Below are 22,523 nucleotides of genomic sequence, written 5' to 3'. Positions count from 1 at the left end.
GCACGTAGGTTAATGCACATCATGTTAAAATCCGAACAGCTTGACAGTCTTAAAATCCACAGCACAGCTTTCCATCGTCCCCTAGTCAAAAAAGAAGGGTATATAATTTGTGAAATTTCAGCATCACATTCTTTAAAAAAATTTAACAATACAGGTTGCTTTTTTTAAAAAAGGGATAGAGGTACGTTATAAAAAACTTGCTTTGGACAAAGGTGGTAACCCTATTGTAAAAACTCAGGGGACGGGGCCCTAGTAACTAGGCCTGACTGGAGTATGACATTTAGGTGTAATATTACTACATCCAGAACCAGGCCTATCGTCTTTTTTTTAAAGATCATTTTTATTGCCATTTCTTTAACAAATCAAAACATGTAATCTAACCCTAACCCCCATAACCCACCGTCCCTCCCTCCTCCTTCTCCCTGGGTCCACACAGTGTCTTTGCATAGATGTTGTCATATGCGTTTCTTAGGCCCCCTAGAGGCCCCAATTGATGTCTATGTATTGTCACTTTATATCTAGTATTTTGATATTTTGCAGGCACCATTGTTGCATGTGGTCACTCATTAGGTTTTCTATCACTTCTTCCCAATCACTCCTGAATTTCTCTGCTTCTCCCTGTATCCGGTATGGGATCCATTCCATTGCCACTATGTCCCAGCATTTGTGTAGCCAGTTCGTCACCGTAGGTGGGTCTATTTGTTTCCAGTTTTTGGCTGTCACCAGCCATCCCGCTGCTAGCATTGTCATCAAGGCTTTCTTTAGTGGTTTCGAGGTTAAAAGCCCATCCGGGTCTAGCAATGCACACAGGCTTTCTCCCAATGAAAGGGTATGTAGTTCTGGAATTATGTGTTTTATCTGACCCATAATGGCATCCAAGAATCCTTTGATTTTGGGGCAGTCCAACCATGTATGCTTCCAGCTCCCTTTCCCCATACATCCCATCCAGCATCCCAGGGAGGCTGTGTTAAACATTCTATGTAGTTCTTGAGGAGTGTAGTGCCATTGCAGCATCACCCTGTACCAAGCCTCTCATCATTGTATAGACCTAGTGAGCTTTGGAATGTTCCTCCATAATCCTTCCCAGTGCTCTCATGGAATGACTTCACCTATTGTCCCCTCGCAGGCTTTCCAGTTTGGCCAGATCTTATGGGCTGTACCTTCCTGTAAGAGCAAGTATATATTTGAAATGAGATGTTTGTCCCCTGAGTGTATAGTTAAATATATTTTGAATTTCGTCAATTGCCTTGTTGCTGCGTGGCCTATCTCTGGTTGTTTTAGCCAGTGTCTCAACTGTGTGTATTCAAATATTTCTGTTTCTTTTATTCCCATATGTGGCTTGCATTCTTCAAATGTTGCTACCTCCCCGTCCCACACCATGTCCCTAATCTTCAAGCACCCCCATTCCTGCCATCCACTGAATATTGAACTTTTCTAAAACCGGGGAGAAGCTGGGATTCCCAATCATAGGGTTAAAAGGAGATGGGCATGTTGATAGATGCCCTTTCTTTATCCATCTGTCCCATATGTCACACGTTGTCTGGAGCACTGTGCTCTATCTAACACTCAGGCCTATGCTTACCTGGTAGCCACAATAAACCGGTTAGCTGTCTGCCCTGTCCATTCAGGCCCAATTCCTTTCCCTGCTTTCTGAGTACCATTCTCTCATCACTCTCAAATCAGCAACCTCGTAATATCTGTTTATATTAGGTAGTCCTTTCCCCCCACTTTGCCTCAGAGCCATTAGTATATTTAGGGAGACTCTGGGACTTTTTTTGCCAGATGAATATTGAAATAAGTGAATTCATTGTTTTAAAAAATGTCTGTAGGACTGCAATTGGGAGTACTGAAAATGTATATTAGATTCTGGGGATGGTCACCATCTTAACCCTTGTTACACGTCCCAGCCAAGAAATTCGGAGGGGGTTACATTTTGAGAAGTCATCTTGTGTTTTCTTTAGAAGGTCTGGGTAGTTTGCTTTATGCAGAAGTGCACATTTGTTGGTAGGTCTTACTCCTAGATAGGTGATGCTACCTCCAGTGTTTCTGAAGGCAGAGAAATTCTGAGGAGCTGCTGGTTGCCCCCTTGCCCAATTCTAGCAGTTCTGACTTATTTATTTTTAGCCAAGCGATTCTTTCCTGTATCTTTCCTGTATCCCCAGTAAGTCTACTAGTGCCGTGATTGATGTTTCTGGCTCTACCAGCGTCCTCAGCATATCGTCTGCATATGCCACCATCTTTTGGGTTTCCCCTTCGAACGGGATACCTTTTATATTTTGGTCTTGTCTATTCTAGGCTAGCATTGGTTCTAAATAGATCACATATAGGAAGGGAGACAAGGGGCAGCCCTGCCTTGTCCCCGCTCTATTTGTATTGTGTTGGATAGTTGTATATTGATGGATAAATGTATCGAGGGATCCTTATAATTTGCTTGTACCATTCTTATAAAATTAGGTCCAAACCCAATGTGTTTCATTGTTGTGAACAAGTATGGTTATTGCACCCTGTCAAATTCCTTTTCGGTGCTTAGAGATATAAGTATCGATGGGGTCTGTTTGAGTTTCCATTTTCTCTATAAACTATATGACCCTTCTGGTGATATGCCAGGTTTGTCTACCGGAGACAAAACCCGACTGGTCTTGACCTATCACATAGGGAAGTATATCTTTCAATTTGGCTGCTAAGATCCCGTGTATATTTTGGGGTCTATATTTAATAATGTTATGGCCTATAGGAGCCACAATTTGTTAGATCTTCATTTGGCTTCCCGAAGAGGATCACCTTCACCTCCGACATTGAACGTGTTATACTTTCAGTGTGCCGGAACGAGCTGTAAAGTTTTGTTAGAAACAGTGTAATGTCTTTACTTAGCATTTTGTAAAAAGCCGCCGGATATCAATCTGGGCCTGGCGCTTTATCATTTGGGAGTTGCTTTATCATCCTTTCCACCTCCACCTCAGTTATTTCTCCATCTAGGATGTCCCTATCAGCCAGGGTCACCCTTGGCATCTGTAGCTTGTCTATGTATTCCTGTATTGTTTCTTGGCCCAGACTTTCTGAGGAGTATAGTTGTTTATAATAAGTCAAAAAGGAATGTATGATGTCCTCTGTTTCTGTTGATACTGTGCCATCCGTTTGATTTATTCCGTCTATATTACGCTTTGAGGTTTGTTGTTTCAATTTTCTCTGAAATAGTTTATCTGCCTTGTTGGCCTTCATATAGTATTGCTGTTTTAAATTGAGTAATGTTTTCTCTGCCCTGACTGTCCTTAGCAGCTCTAACTGTCTATTGAGGTCTTTTATCTTTTTATAATCCTCCCTATTCTTATTTGCTGCCAATTCTCTTTGGGCTTCTGTCAATTGGGCCTACATATATTTTACAAACCTATCCCGCTCTTTGGACCTCTGTGCTTTAAGTGAGATGATTTCCCCCTTTACCGCCCCATTAAAGGCATCCCATACATTGTCCATGGATACGCCCTGCATATTGTTACTTTCAAAATGATCCCTGGTTTTCTCCCTCAATGTTTCTCGTATAACTGTGTCATATAGGATTTCCCTTGGGAATCTACAAGACCACAATGGGCTTCCCCTTGTCCCTCCATTTATCTTAATTTCGATGGGAGCATAGTCAGACAGAGAGATCAGATCTACCTCTATGTCCATTAGTGACTCCAGTACCCCGGGGGTCCCCCAAACATTGTCTATCCTGGAAAATGTACAGTGTACATGGGAGAAACATGTGTATCCCACCTCATTCCCTTTTTTCGCTCTCCAGAAATCATTTAGTGCCATGTCTGTAATTTCTTCCTGTATTGTGTTCGATGGATCCTGGCTTCTATTAAAACTTTCAAACTTCCCCATGACCGAGTGACTAAATGCTTCTTGTTCCGTATTGGGCGCATATATTGCTCCTATAGTTAGTACCCTGCCTTCGAGAAGTATTTGGATGAAAATATGTCTACCATTCGGGTGATAGTTTGGGTGCGTAGCACCTTTGCTTCTAATGTGTTTCTGAGGTCTATCAGGCCCCCAGCTGTTTTCTTTTTTGCATTTGCCTGATATATGTGGGTGTGATGCTGGAAATGCATCGGAGGGACAGGGCCTCCATAACCTTGTCCTTTACTGCTTTTTATCGTGTTTTCTGACGTGTTTTCCATGCAGGAGTTCATGTGGGACTCCTGGCGGTGCAGCTCTCTCTTTTGGTTTGGTTTACAGACCCATGGGATACCCTTATGGCACCCATGGGTAGGGGTGCAACCCTGTGCCCCTAGTGTATGTTTTTGGGCACCTGTGCGTGACCGACAGAGCAGGGTACGGGCTGGTGGCAGCTCCGTGCTTAATTGACTGGTGCCCTGAGCGTCCTCCATTTTGGGATGCCCAGGCCCTGTTATTGGAATCGGTAGATTCCTGATGGAGACAAAATGGCCCCCAAGGCCTCTTGCCTTCCATCGCCTGTTACTTTGATCTTCCCGAAGTCCCGGGATTCCCTGACTCTGTCCCTTCCCCCTGACCGGCACTTGGGTGGAAGTTCCATATATGGTAGTGTGGGGAAGTTCTGACCGGACTTGCTGGAGCCTTCCTAACGGCCGCATGTTGTGGGTACGCCTGTGGGTGGGACCTGGGTGAATGGAGTGTGTGACGAATACGCATTCTATGTTGTGGGTGTCTAGTATCTGGTGTTTGACACAATGACTGAGACAGCCCTGCCCGAAACCGGTATGAATGCAGCGTGGAGTGCTGAATGGCTGGGTACTTGTACCAATACACATAACTTGTTGTGAGTGTCTGGAGAGAAGTGAATGGCCTGAATGCACTGTGTGCCTGATTGGCTGCCTGCCTACCTGAATGCCCTTCGCCGTGATTGGATGCTTGAGTATGACCCAGCAGAATGAATGGGAGATCAACAGTATATCTGGGGACCTCTCACTGCTAGGAATCGTGTTCAGAAGCTGAAGTCCACTACGACGAGTAACTAGAGTAACTGAAGCTTGACCTTGAAGCCCTGCTGGATGAGAAGAATTGCTGTTGCTCTCCTTCACAATGTGAAAGCTGCTGTGCCTCCAAGGACTGACCCAGAGAGGACCTGGTAAGGTGTCAAAAGAGAAATTATATTGTGCCTCCTATTGCAATAAATATATGTATATTGGCCTACGCCAAGCTGCTTGAAAGTCACTTGCGAAAGAATCCGTGTTGCAAGGTCCTGACCTTAAAATCAATGTAAGCTGCCATTTTAGGCCAATCCGCCATTTTAGGATTCGCTTTGTAAAAGTCACCCTGTGAGTTAAAATGGTGGACGATGTCATTCCAAAATACAACATGGCCGTCTTGACTTCTGTACATAGCTAATATGTAACTTGCCACTTGTTGAGGTCGCAAACTGAGACCTTGTGTCATGATGCCTACCTCCAAGGAGCCAGGTCCGACCCAGCAACCCCAGAGGCAGGCATCATTTCCCCTGAGGGAAGTGCCAGCGGGCCCAAGCTGGGGCCCTTTGGACACAGTCCTGGCGCCTTAGGCGCCAGGCTCATGTTGGACCGCTGTCCTGGCGCCTTAGGCGCCAGGCTCATAAAGCTAGACATGTGTTCAAGTGTTTTAAGGTGCACTTACCTGATGCAGACCAGGCTGCTACATCCAGGCCCTCTTGAGGCCTGAATGGAACTACTTTACCTGTGGAACTACTTTCCCCTGGGTGTGGTCGGGGAAGGATACATACCTGATCGGTGGAAGGATACATACCTGGAACTTCTTCCAAAGCTATTTAAACCACGCCCGATCAGCAACTCACGCTTCGCGTTGTTCTGCTCCTCGCAGCTGGACGCTCACCGTGTCAGCTCCTGCATCTGGACTTCAGCCACGCCTGTCAGCACCCTGGGTCACATGCTAAGAGAGAATTGGAGAGAAAGAAGACCTTACCTGCTAAAGCTGCATCACGGAGACTTCACACCTACGATCCTGAAAGGGAAGACATCATTTTAAAAGCATTTCGTTTCGATCGCTGCAGCGCTGCATTTCACTCACCTTTCCTGGGCACCTCCATCTTCAGCAGCGATCATCCGGATCCGCAGCCACTTCCCAGAGCCTAGAGAGAAAAAGACAAGAACACAAGGTGAGAGAAGGAAGGGAATAGGAAAAGCTCAGTTTCCTTCTAAGACTTACCTGTTGGGTCATTCCCATTTAATTTCGGGTCCTGCCGCTTCCTGGCATTCCGGACCCCGGCCCCTATGGGGAAAAAAGACAAAGACATTGAATGAGCGAATGCAAAGACATTACCCGAACACTCATCCAGAACTTACCTGTCATTTACTGGAACTGCACGTTTCACTTCGGGTCGGCGCCATATCTCCGGCATTCCGAACCCCGGCCCCTAAGGGGAAAAAGACATAAGCGTTAGCGCTTGCAGCAATAAGACAATGAACATTATTATTAAGCTTGAACTTTTGAACTTGCTACAGAACTCTTACAGCGCCTTACTTGAATAGTCAAGCGTATTTGAACTCCCATCAAACCTCAATCCAGTGAAGTAACTGGGTTTCAACGCGCCCCTGCATCAGAAGCAGGATGGAGAACTCATCCTTCCAGACCCTAAGGTGAGACTTCACGGGGAATCGAGGAAGGGTATCATGGAGGGTTGGAAGGGAGTGGAAGGCTTGAGCATTATTCCGTCAGTAGGTAATGCTCCCGTTTCACGCACAGGGGAATATTCCTGCGAGCCAGTGAGTCCATCTTCAGAGTCCTGCGCTTCACCATAGAAGAAGCATCAGCACTCGAAGCCAGACCTGCGCCTCCGTGGGAATCAGGTGAGCGTGACAGAACGTGAAGCCTACCCACAATTTCCCACCCGGGCGCTATGGAGACTTCCGAGACAGATCAGCTGGCCCAGCTTTTGGGGGAATTACTGGCAGAAGTGCACTCAGCCCGCCAGGAGACTAACGCTCTCAAAAGAGAACTGATCCTATCCAAGGAAAGAACAGATGACCTGGCCAAAAGGTTATTGCAGGCCCAGGCAGGGCACACTCCTTTACCTAGTTCCGGAGATACTTCCACATCAATGGGTTTGAATAACTCGGTACAAATCAATCTACCTGGACACATGCCTTTGGCCCCGCCTGAACGTTTTGCGGGGGATCCCAAGAAATATGCCGTCTTTATGAACCAATGTTGTTTACACTTTCTATGCAGACCCGGGGCCTTCCCTAACGACCAGACCAAGGTAGCCTTTATACTATCTTACCTCAGTGGCAGTGCTGCCGATTGGTCTATTCCATTGGTAAATCAGGATGATCCCATTCTCCAGAATTTTCAGGGTTTCCAGGCCAGCATGGAAAGATTGTTTGCTCGACACTCTCAAGGACAGGCCCTTGATAACGAACTGCTATCCTTACGACAAGGTAATCAGGATCTTCTGTCCTACGTTGCCACCTTTAATAGACTGGTTGTGGAAACTGGATGGCCAGAAAACAAAAGGATCACATTGTTTCATCGAGGCCTGCGCGGAGAGCTTAAGGATGTTCTAGCTCAGATAGTAGATCCACCCCAGGTCTGCGCAGACTACATAGACTTGGTGGTTCAACTTGATCACAGACTTCAAAATAGAAAAGCAGATCGGTTCAAGTACGAAACCCGAGTACCGATCAAAACCCACGCTAACTCCAAGAGTACCGACGTATCCGAACCTATGCAAATCGGCGGTGTTAAAGGACCATTAACACAGAAGGAACGAGAGAGAAGGCGGCAAATGCAACTTTGCCTGTATTGCGGGACTTCCGGTCACTTTCTTCGAAATTGTCCGGTTAAACCACCTCAGAAGGTGGTTGGAGCCACTGATAACGATTTATTGACACCTGATTCGGGAAACGACCTAGCCCGACAAGCGTAGGGGTCCGCTTGCCGAGCTTGAAAACAAACTCTTTGACCTCGCATTTAGTCATGCCAATGGTGCTCGTGGACCCAAAACAGCCTCAGCTGTTGCATGCTATAAAAGCATACATCGACAGTGGAGCTATTGGAAATTACATAGACCGTGAATTGGCTTCCAGGATTAAGCTCCCTCTCCGCCCGAAAGTAACCCAAGATGTCATTACTACAGTAGATGGAACCGAAATAGCCTCAGGGCCTGTAACGCATTCCACTGTTGAAATGACACTGGTGGGTCAGGATGGACATCGGGAAGCAATCGTGTTTGATGTGATCAAGGCCCCACAATTTCAAGTAATTCTTGGAATTCCTTGGTTAGAAACACATAATCCCAGAATTGACTGGCGAGCAAAGAAGATACATTTTCCTGATTGTGAACCAACTTGTTACCCAAGAAATCCAGTTATGGGTCTAGCCTCAGCAACTTCCACCCCTGTACAGCTACCGTCAGAATACCAAGAATTCCAAGACGTTTTTCAGAATGAACAGACTAACACGTTACCTCCCCATCGGTCTTATGATTGCCAAATCGATCTGGTACCCAATGCTCAACTACCTTGTAGTAGGATTTATGCTCTTACGGAACCTGAGAACCTACATTTGCGTCAGTATTTAGATCAGTACCTAGCCAATGGTTTTATTCGCCCGTCCAAGTCTCCTGTCTCCTCAGCTCTGTTCTTCGTGCCGAAAAAAGAGGGCGACCTTAGAACATGTATAGACTATCGCGCCCTAAATCAAATAACGATTAAGAATCGTTATCCTCTGCCCCTGATCCCTGAGCTTATCGACCAGGTGAAAGACGTTTGTGTGTACACCAAGTTAGATCTCTGAGGAGCTTATCACCTGGTGCATATAAAAGAAGGCGACGAATGGAAGACTACATTCCGCACCAAATTTGGGCTCTTCGAATATCAGGTGATGCCCTTCGGTTTGTGCAATGCACCTGCCGCCTTTCAGTACTTTATGAATGATGTTCTTCAGGAACTTATCCACGTCTGTGTCATTGTTTATATTGACGACATCCTGGTGTACTCCTCTTCAGAATCCGATCACAGAAAACATGTTAGGGCAGTTCTTGAGAAATTGCGCCAGCACAGACTATTTGCAAAGCTCGAAAAATGTATTTTTCATACCACAGAAGTGGAGTTTCTCGGATTCATCTTGACACCTCAAGGAGTCCGAATGGACTCGCGAAAGGTGGACGCCATCCTCAAATGGCCATCTCCTAGCTCGGTGAAGGGATTTTCCCGAACAGTCCAACCCATCACAGCTCTCCTAAAGAAAAACAAACGCTTTGAATGGACTCTTGAGGCCGAACAAGCCTTTCAGGACCTGAAAATCAAATTCACCTCTGCACCTATATTGAAGCACCCGCACCCAGATCTCCCTTACATTGTGGAAACCGACGCATCCAGTTCGGCCATGGGAGCTGTCTTGTCGCAAAGAGACCCAGAAACTAACCAACTACACCCTGTGGCCTTTTGGTCCAGGAAATTTTCTCCTCCTGAAATCAACTACGCAATTACCGACAAAGAGTTACTGGCTATTAAATCTGCTTTCAAGGCTTGGCGTCACTACCTTCTCGGGGCAAGACACACCATCACCATAATTACAGACCACAGAAATTTACAGTATTTAAAGATGGCCAAGGCTCAATCTTCACGACAACTCCGATGGATATTCTTTGCGGAATTTGATTTTGTAATTACCTATCGCCCTGGCTGCAAGAATGGTAAAGCGGACGCCTTATCCCGGATTGGCATGGAAGAACCCAATTCGAGTTTAGAACCTGTGCCAATCATACCTGAACACAGAATCTTAGGCCTAACGTCATTGCAAGCTATTGAGGACATCCAAACGCAAGTAAAACAACTTCTAGACTCTTCAGCCTTACTGGAATGGAGTCAAAAGGGTCCTCATTACACCGTTAAGGATGACTTACCCTACTTCCAGGGGCGGTTGTTTCTGCCTAGTAAAGAATTGCAAGAACTTGTTATTGCCCATCATCATGAATCATTAATGGAAGGACACCCTGGTATCGCTAAAACGGAGGAAAAAATCAAACGCCACTTCTGGTGACCTTCTTGGAGAAAAGACATAAAGTCTTTTGTATTGTCTTGCGGAATTTGCGCCCAAAACAAGGGTCAAAAGAAAAGGCCAGCCGGCCTACTTCAACCCTTGGATATTCCACTTCCACCGGCACCATGGCACACCTTGTCAATGGACTTTATAACTGACCTGCCTCCTTGTGCTGGTAACAACACTATACTTGTAATTGTGGATCTATTCTCCAAAATGGCCCACTTTATCCCTTTAAAAGGTTTGCCTTCAGCTTCCACCTTGGCCAAGGAATTTCTGGAGAATATAGTTCGCATACATGGTTTCCCTTCCATATTAGTCTCGGATTGTGGAAGTCAATTTATCTCCCATTTTTGGAAGAAGTGTTGCCAACTAGCACAAATAGATGTGCGGCTATCCACCAGCCACCACCCCCAGACCGACGGACAAACCGAGAGAACCAATCAGACTCTCGAGCAATATCTTCGGTGCATGTTACACCAATCCGAGTTAAATTGGAAAGACATCCTTTGGATCGCAGAATATGCATACAACAATTCAGTGCATTCTGGAACCGGACAAACTCCTTTTTATACTTTGTATGGTCACCATCCTCGGACCTCTGATCTAGATCCACCTCTGACCCTGGAAATGCCCGCAGTAAATCATCTGCATTCCACAATAACCCGAGCCTTCAAAGAAGCTGCAACTCATTTACAGCAAGCCAAGAAAAAGTATAAAGAAAACGCTGATTTGCACCGAAGTAAAACTCCTCCTTACCAAGTAGGAGATCAGGTATGGCTAGCAACGAAACATTTACCCCTCAAGGGCCCGCAAACCTTCAATCCCAGATTCATAGGACCTTATCCCATCAAGGCTATAATGAATCCCGTGACCTTTAAACTGGATTTACCGTCTAACATGCGTATTCATCCAGTTTTTCATGCATCACTTTTGAAGCCAGTACAACCAGGGACCCGACTGTCCAAGCCTCCAGACCCAGTTCAAATTGAAGGGGAATTAGAATTCGAAGTTAAAGACATTTTAGACTCCAAGGTGTTAAAGTCCAAACTCTTCTATCTTGTTGACTGGAAGGGATATGGACCTCAGGAGAGATCGTGGGAGCCTAGTAACCATGTTCACGCACCTCGATTAATACAAAGGTTCCACCGGAGATTTCCGAACAAGCCAAAACCCCCGGAGGGAACAACCTTGGGAGGGGCCTTGAGGGGGGGTACTGTCATGATGCCTACCTCCAAGGAGCCAGGTCCGACCCAGCAACCCCAGAGGCAGGTATCATTTCCCCCAGGGAAGTGCCAGCGGGCCCAAGCTGGGGCCCTTTGGACACAGTCTTGGCGCCTTAGGCGCCAGGCTCATGTTGGACCCCTGTCCTGGCGCCTTAGGCGCCAGGCTCATAAAGCTAGACATGTGTTCAACTGTTTTAAGGTGCACTTACCTGATGCAGACCATGCTGCTACATCCAGGCCCTCTTGAGGCCTGAATGGAACTACTTTACCTGTGGAACTACTTTCCCCTGGGTGTGGTCAGGGAAGGATACATACCTGATCGGTGGAAGGATACATACCTGGAACTTCTTCCAAAGCTATTTAAACCACACCCGATCAGCAACTCACGCTTCACGTTGTTCTGCTCCTCGCAGCTGGACGCTCACCGTGTCAGCTCCTGCATCTGGACTTCAGCCACGCCTGTCAGCACCCTGGGTCACCTGCTAAGAGAGAATTGGGGAGAAAGAAGACCTTACCTGCTAAAGCTGCATTACAGAGACTTCACACCGACGATCCTGAAAGGGAAGACATCATTTTAAAAGCATTTCGTTTCGATCGCTGCAGCGCTGCATTTCACTCACCTTTCCTGGGCACCTCCATCTTCAGCAGCGATCATCCGGATCCGCAGCCACTTCCCAGAGCCTAGAGAGAAAAAGACAAGAACACAAGGTGAGAGAAGGAAGGGAATAGGAAAAGCTCAGTTTCCTTCTAAAACTTACCTATTGGGTCATTCCCATTTCATTTCGGGTCCTGCCGCTTCCTGGCATTCCGGACCCCGGCCCCTATGGGGAAAAGAGACAAAGAGATTGAATGAGCGAATGCAAAGACATTACCCGAACGCTCATCCAGAACTTACCTGTCATTTACTGGAACTGCACGTTTCACTTCGGGTCGGCGCCATATCTCCGGCATTCCGAACCCCGGCCCCTAAGGGGAAAAAGACATAAGCGTTAGCGCTTGCAGCAATAAGACAATGAACATTATTATTAAACTTGAACTTTTGAACTTGCTACAGAACTCTTACAGCGCCTTACCTGAATAGTCAAGCTTATTTGAACTCCCATCAAATCTCAATCCAGTGAAGTAACTGGGTTTCAACGCGCCCCTGCATCAGAAGCAGGATGGAGAACTCATCCTTCCAGACCCTAAGGTGAGACTTCACGGGGAATCGAGGAAGGGTATCGTGGAGGGTTGGAAGGGAGTGGGAGGCTTGAGCATTATTCCGTCAGTAGGTAATGCTCCCTTTTCACGCACAGGGGAATATTCCTGCGAGCCAGTGAGTCCATCTTCAGAGTCCTGCGCTTCACCATAGAAGAAGCATCAGCACTCAAAGCCAGACCTGCGCCTCCGTGGGAATCAGGTGAGCGTGACACCTTGTCCTTCGTTGACTTGTGTGTAAGGGATTACTCGTGTAAAGAAGCTAATCCACGGGTATACTATAAAAACAATGTATTCAAATACTGAACATAGAACACTTGTTTAACCACATTGTATTAATGTTTAAAAAGACTAACATGGAAAATCCCAGATTACACAGTTGCTGTATAGGCTTCTTGATACATGTATTAAAAGCAAACCAGTTATATGCGGTTGTTCGAGACTTGGCATGAACCCTAGATCGGTGATGTATTAAACGGAATATTAACCCGAAGTGGGGCTGGACATCGGGCTCACAAAGTGTATAAAAAGCCAATGCATTCTAATGTACAGCGTCTCTCACTGAACACACTGAACCATGCTTGAGTTTGTTGTGTTGTACTGTGGGTCGATAGCTATCTGATTTTGCTCTGATTTTGTAACTGGATTCAGTATAAAATAAAGTACTTTGTATGTTCCTTTGTAACCCGTGTTCGGTGTATTTCCTTTTGGGGTATTCAACCTCGATATTTTGATTTTGTTTTCACAAAGGCGCCCTCTTCCTGAGCTACGAGGGACCATCGTGCACCAGCTGATCTTTGCCAAAGCTCCCTGGTAGACAGACCTTCGACAGGCTGCCGACCTGAGTCAGGGACTGCTGCGGAATCCCAAGGAGAAGCACCTAGACTATTGTCCGCCACTGTCGCCGACAGGAGCCGCCGTGCTCCCGTTTGCCTAAGAACTTAATTTGATCCAAGGACGCTCTTGTCCGCATCGTCGCCGCTTTATCCTGGTGGAGAAGGCCTGACCGTCAACCCGCTGAGGAGCCTCCACCGGTGGGTTTCCCACCACCCAAAGACCACCAAGACACCGACGACTCGATGCCCTAGCTTGGCCACAGTTCTTCAAACACTTTGCGGTCCAGAAGTATCGACACTGAGGTGCCCCGCACGCCTCTTCCTTTCAGGACATTTACGCTTCCCCGTCAATGAGCACTGCTAGGAAAGAAGCTGCCACTTCACCGTCGTAGCTCACCCTGTTCTCCGTCAGACGTTCGACGACCCGTGACTCCTGTCTTAAAGGAAGGACACTCAAGAAGGGCCGTCGATTCCCCGACCAAGAACGCTACAACGCCAGGTACTTTGGGGTTGCAGAACTATTGGGAAGTCTAGTGTGAACAATATATGGACTGGGCTTGTATCTTTATTCTACAGGCTGCCCAGGTGGGGGGATCTCCACACAGAGCTGTGTTTAACGGTAGTGACCAGTATTCTGCCAATTGTTCACCCATCTTGCTTTCCTTCCTCTCTCTACTGCTGGTTTCCTCTTTATTGATCTGTATGACATTTTGACAGTATAGTTGATGCACTTTAATGAGATCTGATAATAATTGTGGGACCACTGTAGAACTGTATATATTTACCATTGTTGATTTTCTGAGCACAAAGTGCGTTATCGTGATATTGTATATAACCTTGAATATTAATTATATAAAGACTTTGTTTTAACCGATACAGTATGCGGACATTCCTTTGTGGGTGCCTGGGGACTACTACTGTACTTAATAACCAGCCCGCATCACCTTCCTGAGAAGCTAGGCCATCCATTGCTACCACAATAGAGAATCGTGGCTGGGGTCCTCTGTGCCTCTCCTCTACCATATATAGAGTGGATGTACAGACCCCCCCTCCGGTCCCTTACAGTGGGGAAACTGGTGTAAGTGTAATCTTGATCTCTCTCCCCTTCTAATGTGTGTCTTTTGTAGCAGTATTATGTCTGCAGCCCAACACCTAATTTGTGCTACCAATTTTTTCCACTTTATCAGGGAGTTAAGGCCCTGTATGTTATGTGATAGGATTTTCAATGGAATTATTCTGATAAGTGTGTTTCTGCTTGCGCCCACCTTGTGTCTTATTCCCCTGACGCCCAGTATCCTTAGGCTATAACACTGTGTTCCCCCGTCTCCCACCCTCCCCCTCTAAAAACTCCCATTAGTTACCTTCCCCTATCCGGTCTTGGCACCATATCCAAAGATTCATCCCAGTAAATTTGGGGAAACGGCCCACGTTTAACCTGGATATGCTAAGACTAACTATCCTACTAGGATTCCAAATGGCATCTAGGTGTCTGCCTCCTTCTGGGCCCTATATACTGACCAGGCTCTCTCTGTCCTTCTCCCTTACAGAATCTATTTCATCCCCCCTACTCATTGAAGTACATCTGATACGTCTTACAATTCTGTTTCTTTGCTTCCCTCTGCTACCTCTCTTTAACCGTCATCTTCTCCCTTCTGTTTGGTGAGATGTGTCACGACTCGCTCCCTTCGCTCCCGTTCCCACCACTTGGGGGCATGATTTGGGGTTTATTCCCTACTGGACCTTTCCTCCGAACCTTATGCTACAGTGCTGTGATGAATTGGGAGCGCTAAATCCGTATTTTCCAAGCTACTTCCCTTCCGGATCCATTCCAGGTTTTTGGCAGCCAGCATGCTTCTTTAACCAAATGACTATGCTTCCCAGAATGCCTGGCCCACTGCTGCACCTCCACCCTTGCAGGACAAGGTTGGGTGGAGGATAGGTAACAGCTGTGGCTGCAGGTGCAGCAATCAGCACACCTGAGGCGTGTGCTCGTTAAGCAGCTTTAAAAGCCTCAGTCTTACTTCAGTCCAGCGCTGGTCATCGTTTGCAGTGTTCCTGTTGTGACTAGTCCCTTGTTCCTTGTTCCTTGCCTTTGTACCTAGTTCCTAGTTCCTGTTTTCTTGTTCCTCCGCCCTGAATCTCGGATTCATGCGCTAATTGATTTCTGCTCCCTTGATTCCCCTTTTGTCTTCCTCTGTTTGCAGGTAGCATTTCTCAGTGCTTTCCCCTTTTAGATGCAGCCCAGTTTGTCTGTGTTCTATATTTCTTTGACTCTGTCCTTTACTGCTGTAAACCCGTATGCCTTAGCCTTCCTCTTAGATTAGCTTCCTGTCTTTTCCTTGGAGGTGTAGGGAGAAGTTTGCATTGGTTATTTCGTTTTTCCCTGCTCCTGATCCTTACTTTCTATTGGGATCCATTCCATGTTTTCCATTGCACTTCTGCATTTATTTCCCATTTGATTATTAGGTGTGGTGTGCGGTTGTAGCTAGCTCCTGTGTGAATGCTTATGTTTTCTTCACTATTTGTAATCACTATTCCAACTTAGGTATTTAGTTTTCCTCCCATTGCTGTTCTAGCCTTTCTGGGTCCCAGTTTCATCAACAGGATTCGTGGGCTAGCTGACATTCAAGAGGTTTATCTCGTCCTCGTGAGTACAGTTCTTTAGTTCCCTTATTTAATACCATCAAGAGTGTTAGTTCACAGATCCTGTCATTGCTTGCCCTCCACGTGGGTTTAGCGCTATCAGTACCTGTAACAGCAATTGGGGGTAAGGCGCTTGCCGACTTTCCTCGCGGTCAGGTGCTAACCCCACATCCCTTTTCATATATTGGTTTTGTTGTCACACTCTATTTGCACTCCTGGGTTCTAGCATACATGAGTCGTTGTTCCTGTGTGCACGTAGTTTAATTCGAAGCTATTCACTGTGTGATTTAGTGCACATTTCCCTTGCCATATTCGCTGCCTTTGTACTCGCCTGACTAATCCTGACAAGATGGCCTTTTAGCTTTTCTCCTCTTCTTCCACTTCCCACCAACCATTCCCATGGCTTTATTCTTTGCCGGGGGGGCCCTCGCCATTTTTTCCTAGAATCTGCTTCCGCAGCCTCCATCCGTATAATCGTTAGGTCTTCGGAGCATGTAGTGGCACTTTGTTTTTTCCCATCCCATGAGAACAGTATGCCAAAAGGGCATGTCCATTTGTATGGAATTTTGTTATTGGATAGTCCCTTTGTAACTGGGCCCATTGCTTTTTGCTTCTATAGTGTTGTCGCCATCAAGCTTTGAAACAGGAGAACTTGTGATTTGTTTATTGTTATTGACGTCTGTCGCCTTGCTGCACAGAGGATTCTTTCCTTCTTTTCGTATGAGGCCACTGCCGCCAGCGCATCACTTGGTCTGTCTCCTGGTCCGGACCTTCTGGGACCTACCCTATGGATGCAGTCCATTTGAATGTCCTCCGGGGATGGTTCAGACAGGTTTTCAAAGCATTGTTGCACTGTTGATTTCAGTTCTGCGTCTGTGTTTTTTTCCAAAAGGCCTTTAATCCTTATGTTTAACCTTCTGCCTGAATTTCCAAATTATGCGTTGCCGTTGCAATTTGTTCTAGCAGGTTAGAGTTCTGTTGAACATCCTTGGATATTTCAGACATGCCTTGTTCTGTGACATCTGCTCTGTTCCCAGGGAGCTAATTTGTTCCCTGACCTCCTTCAGGGAACCTTTTAGTTCTTCCTTGAGGCTTGCCATTTGATTATGAAAGGTCACTGTCATCCTTTCCTCCAGGCCTTTGAGGCAGTCCTTCGGATCTTCATTATTGAGCGCCATGTCACTCGTCCCCTCGGGACCCTCTACTCCTATGTGTTGCTTGTCTGTCCCGCTTACTGGGGTGTCATTGAGGTGCTGTCACCAGCAGCGCTCCAGTGGGCCCCCTTTAGCAACCGAATTTGCTCCCTGTAGTGCTGGGGTAAGCTCCCCCTTTGTCCTTGGCATCTGAAGGGGTTATATGGCCTTCAGCTACTCTTTGTGGTTCACTAGTACGCCCCGTAGCTTCTGACTTGCTCTTCCGTGGAACGTGCTCCTCTTGCAATGCTGTACAGGGGCGTTCCGGGGGCGCTATGAACTTTGGCTGTTGCTTGTAGCCGCTTACTGTGGTTATTAGTTTGCCACTCCCCGCTAAGTTTCCACTGGAATCCGCTTGTGCTTATGGCTTCTCAAATGTTTCCCCCAGGCTCTGAGTGTGAAGCTCCGATAACTTCTCCCTCTTAACGTGGCTCTATGCTTAGACGTTCTGGATCTGTGTTTCTGGGCTTCAGTGCTCTTGCCTTTTCATCCCCCCCTTGCTCCACTTATAGCCTCTGTGAACCCCCGTGCCCCTGCTTCTCTTGTGGGCTGTAGTGGGGAGTGGTGGCTGGTTTCGCTGGGTCTTTGGATATGCTCCCTCTTCTTGCCAACACTTGGGCCCTGCACCTGTTACCTACTAGGATGTGCTTGGGGCGTCTGGGCCTCTCTTTGCAGCCAGTGTCCCTTTCTCTTCGTTTATTGGCCCCAGGATCTCGTGCGCACCTGTGCTCTTCTTGGTGTTACTTATTTCCCCTAATAGAGGTGTATGGGTGCTTCCCTGTTCTTGTAGTTGTTGCGCTCTTGCTCCGCTATCAATCCCCCTGATGATCCAACTTCTGGTGTCTTTCTGAACTATGCACCCAGTCTCTCCTGCTGTAAGTGGAGGGGGGCTGGGTTCTCTGGGTTGAGTGGGTGCTTGCTCTTCTTGCTGGCATTGGAGGGGGGCATGTCTGCTGTCTAGAGTGGCGCTCCCGGGTCACTCGGGCCTCCTTCTAGTGCTGATGACTCCCTCTCCGGAATCCCAGGGCCTCTCCCACACCACCGCACTTCCCAGTGTATCACTTACACCCAGTCAGGTGTTTGGATGAGTTTGCCCCCTCCTTTCACCCTGGGTCTCTCTGGCGGCTCTCCTTTCGCTTGTGGGCTTCTTCCCGGATTGCCTTCCTCGTTGCATCCAAGGTGGCCTCTGATGCGTCGCGGGTCCCCCCTCCCTCCTGGAGCCCGCAGATAGTCTTTAAGATGCGGCTTGCGTTATTCTGGCTATATGGCCCTATTCTGACTCGTACGCCTCCAACTCCTTTGGTGTTCGTCTGCTTCCGGCTTCTGCGCTTTCGGCGCATGGCTTTCTTCTCTCCGTCTCCTACGGGTGAGAGGTGTGGCTGGACTCTGTGCTGCTGTTCTCCTGCACAATGTGTCGTGGTGGGGGAGAACATCCTGCATTTTGCTGCTCAGTTAGCCTGCTTTATTGTCTCCAGGGGCGGCTTCACACTCTGGCGGCCATCTTGGAATCCCTTGCTCTCATCTTTTTTAAATGGCAAGGGTTTACATTGCTATGTTTAGCGCTGAGTAAAGCAGTTAGAAATGGGGGTGCAGTCCAGCTAATGTACCATGTTACTGCCTCCCGCAGCTACATCGCTGAAGACTTGTGCAGACTGTTCTCACTACACAAGCATTCGAGGATATGACAAGCTGCATGCTCGGGTGTCTAGTGGCCAATCCAGAGCCTAGTCATGGGGTATGGCACAAATAATCCTTTGCGGAGAGGGTGATGACGGAACCAGTCCCACCCCCTACAGGTTGCACGCGGAAGGGAAGTGCAACATCTTGGAAAATTATAGGGCTTTTTTTGCCCATGTGGTGCCTCTGTGTCAGATGCAATGAGGGCCCAGGAAGTGGTAGAAAGTGTCATTTATTTTCCTTCCACATAGGTTTTGTTTTTTTATTGCCCTGCTAATGGACAGCAATGTGTTTATTGGCTGCAGCGGATCCTGCAAATAATGTAGGAATGGCCCCTTTCTCTGAAAGCTCTAATGTGGGTGGATTGATCTGAAAATATGTGTTTTATGCATAAAATCAAGATGCATGCTTGTGTCAAGCAATGCCTACCAGCAAGTGGCTGTATAGCAAAGGCTCTTCCAGAGCGTGTTCAAGTCGTAAAAGTCGTACACCATAGCTTACAGAAATCTCAAGATGCCCCATATCGAGTGTAAAGCAGCCATCCAGGCGTTTAGGCTCACATCATATTGCGTAAGTGCACAGGAACTCAAAAGTAGATGCACTTAAACGCCATGAAATAAAGAACGTGATTTGACCGCTCTTTTCTGCATATTTTTATGAAACCTGAGTGTGAGCGAAGTAGTGATGTGTGAGACAAAATTGGGCAGTAGTTTGCCCGCATCGTGGGATTTGGGGGGCTTTTAGAAGTCCCATATTGAGCAGGTGCTTAGCACGTATAAATTACTGTTGTGCAGCAGAAGAGATCACTAGGCCGTCTCTGCCTTTGATCCTTTTTCACTCATTAAAAGGAGAACTATTTAGTGAGGCAAACGTAACCCTACCAAATAAATCTGGATTGAAAGTGGATTGCTACTGGATTTTCCCAAACATTCAAATCCTCTTTAACTCCAGAAACTCCCATTGTACTCAGAGGATTGCTTTTGGGTTCTTTTTGGCTTCATGCACCCTGAAATATGTTAATTAGCAATCCTCAGTGGAATGCAATCCCAAAACAATCCAAGCAATCCAATCCCCAAACAATCCACTAAAAATCCCAAAACAATCCAATCCCCAAACAATCCACTAAAAATCCGAAAACAATCCAATCCCCAAACAATCCACAAAAAATCCAAAAACAATCCAATCCCCAAACAATCCACTAAAAATACAAAAACAATCCAATCCCCAAACAATCCAAAAACAATCCAATCCCCAAACAATCCACTAAAAATCCAAAAGCAATCCAATCCACAAGCAATCCAATCCACTAAAAATCCACTCCCCAAACAATCCTATAAAAATCCAAAAGCAATCCATTCCCCAAACAATCCTATAAAAATCCAAAAGCAATCCAATCCTCCAACAATCCAGCAAAAATCCCAAAACAATGCAATCCCCAAACAATCCTATAAAAATCCAAAAGCAGTGCCATCCCTAAATAAATACAAAAGCAACAGATAACATCTGCTTCCTTTTAGCTTAATGCACCCTCGTAGAGATCCAAAAGCAATGCAATCCCCAAATAAACCTTTTGAAATCCAAAAGCAATTAATGTAGTCACCAAATAATACTTTACAAATCAAAAAAACAAAGCAATCCCAAAAATATCCTTTAACAATATAGGCATTGTTTCGGTTTATGAGCTGGAAATAAATTTTGGAGTTTAACAAAAATAATGTTTACTATAATCCTGAAAAGAAACGCTTAAAAAACACATTTGGTGCACCGTGTTGAATTGGGCTTTAAAAGCCTCACTGTGGCTTAACTGCTGCCCATTTTAGAGAGTTGCATTTTGAATTGTTGTTAGAACTAAAGTGATGACTTATTAGGTCAGTCATTTAGGTATAATGGCCTTGAAGGTCAAGACCATGTAATGTCATATTAACTATATTTAAAAAGAAGCGACACATATTTTTTTCCCCCACTATATTTATTAAAACGAGGCAGAGATTTAATCGGACACTGTGTGCATAGCACAAAAACACGACTGTACCAATCCCAAACATGGGTGCTTTACAATTAAAAAATGGGTGAGAGGACCCAGAACCAGTCCAGAAAGTCACACAAGTATCCAGGCCCAGCCCAGGGAGCAGGCGAGTCCGGTGGGGTCCAGCCCAGGGATCAAGGTTGAGAGGGGACAAAGAACCAATCCAGGGAGTCACCAGTATCCAGGCCCAGCCCAGTGAGCAAGCGAGTCCGGTGGGGTTGAGCAAGGGTGAGAGGTGACCCAGGACCAGTCCAGGGAGTCACACAAGTATCCAGGCCCAGCCAAAGGAGCAAGCGAGTCCAGACCAGAGAGCAAGGTTGAGAGGGGACCCAGAACCAGTCCAGGGAGTCACACCAGTATCCAGGCCCAGCCCAGGGAGCAAGCGAGTCCGGTGGGGTCGAGCAAGGGTGAGAGGGGACCCAGAACCAGTCCAGGGAGTCACACGAGTATCCAGGCCCAGCCGAAGGACCAAGCGAGACCTGTGGGGTCTAGCCCACGGAGCAAGGGTGAGAGGGGACCCAGAACCAGTCCAGAGAGTCACACGAGTATCAGTGCCTAGCCCAGGGAGCAAGGTTGAGAGGGGAAACAGAACCAGTCCAGGGAGTCACACAAGTATTCAGGCCCAGCCCAGGGAGCAAGGGAGTCTGGTGGGGTCCAGCCCAGGGAGCAAGGGAATGCCCAACTACACTGGTGTAGAAAAGACCAGGTCTGGCTCCTTCTTCATCCGGTAGTCCCCAATTTTATTTTGAAGGGCTTTTCTGTACTCGGATGCAGAGAATACTGGAAAGCCCATTTCCCTGGCTTTACATGGATAAATTCTGAAATGCAAAAAAAGATATTGTGTAAAAAGTTTGAAAAGAGCAAGCAAAGTACAACTAGTCGCCGATATAAACTTTATGAAAAATAGCAAATGGTAATGCAGGCTATGTGAGCAAAGCGGTTCATGATATGATCGTTTATTTATATAGCGTTGATACACAATGTGTTTCAAAGCGCTGCAAGGCAAGGGAGGGAACAAGGGAAAATACAGTGACATTCTTACAGACCATGAACAGTAAGGATGTGAAATTAACTATCATACTCGGCCTGATGACATTTCAGATAGTGCTAAGACATAGATATGGTATGGCATTTATAACGCGCCTATACACAAGTGTTTCAAGGCACGACGAGGCAAGGGAGGGGAAACGGAGGGAAGACAGACTACTAGGCCAGGTGACATTGAGATCGCGCAGGGGCCGAGGGAAGGGGAAAAGTGCATGGAAAGGGGGGATGGGAAGTGCGGAGCAGAGGAGAAACGGATAAATAGAAAATAAATAACGCAGGCAACAAACAGTGGTAGTGCAGCCATCAAGTGGCAAGTGCTGGGATAAGGCAGCAGGCAGGGTGTGTCTGATAAGTGCATAAAGATAAAGGGCGGGGTGGGGGGGCTGTATGGATACAGATATAGACCCCAGTGCAAGGGGTTGCCCTGAGGCCGGGTGCGTGGCACGGTGAGCAGGTACCAGGAGTGGTCTAAAGACCTCATCAGGTGTGACAGGGGAGAGGGAGGAGAGAAGAGGGGGGCCCAAGAGATGAATTGTGAAGCAATGTGCACACCAGCAAGATCAATCTCTAGTGTTCCACGTGAGAAACCAGTCGGGGGAAATGGATTTCTATCTACACACATGACACATAAGCGCCCAGCTCACTTCCCACCTAAGTTACCTTTACTCTATAACCCCTGATT

At 46.8% G+C, this 22,523-nt stretch overlaps 1 protein-coding gene across 1 annotated transcript in view; it reads left to right on the top strand.

The window, feature by feature from the left end:
- Positions 1-22,523, top strand: part of CACNB3 (calcium voltage-gated channel auxiliary subunit beta 3) — a 544,884-nt gene that overhangs the window by 78,253 nt on the left and 444,108 nt on the right. The window lies entirely within an intron of this gene.

Source organism: Ambystoma mexicanum, chromosome 3q (genome assembly GCF_040938575.1).
Source record: "Ambystoma mexicanum isolate Mex_15411 chromosome 3q, UKY_AmexF1_1, whole genome shotgun sequence".
NCBI classification, from domain to species: domain Eukaryota; kingdom Metazoa; phylum Chordata; class Amphibia; order Caudata; family Ambystomatidae; genus Ambystoma; species Ambystoma mexicanum.
Note: the sequence above shows the minus strand (reverse complement) of the source record. Positions and strands in the feature narration are given on the sequence as shown.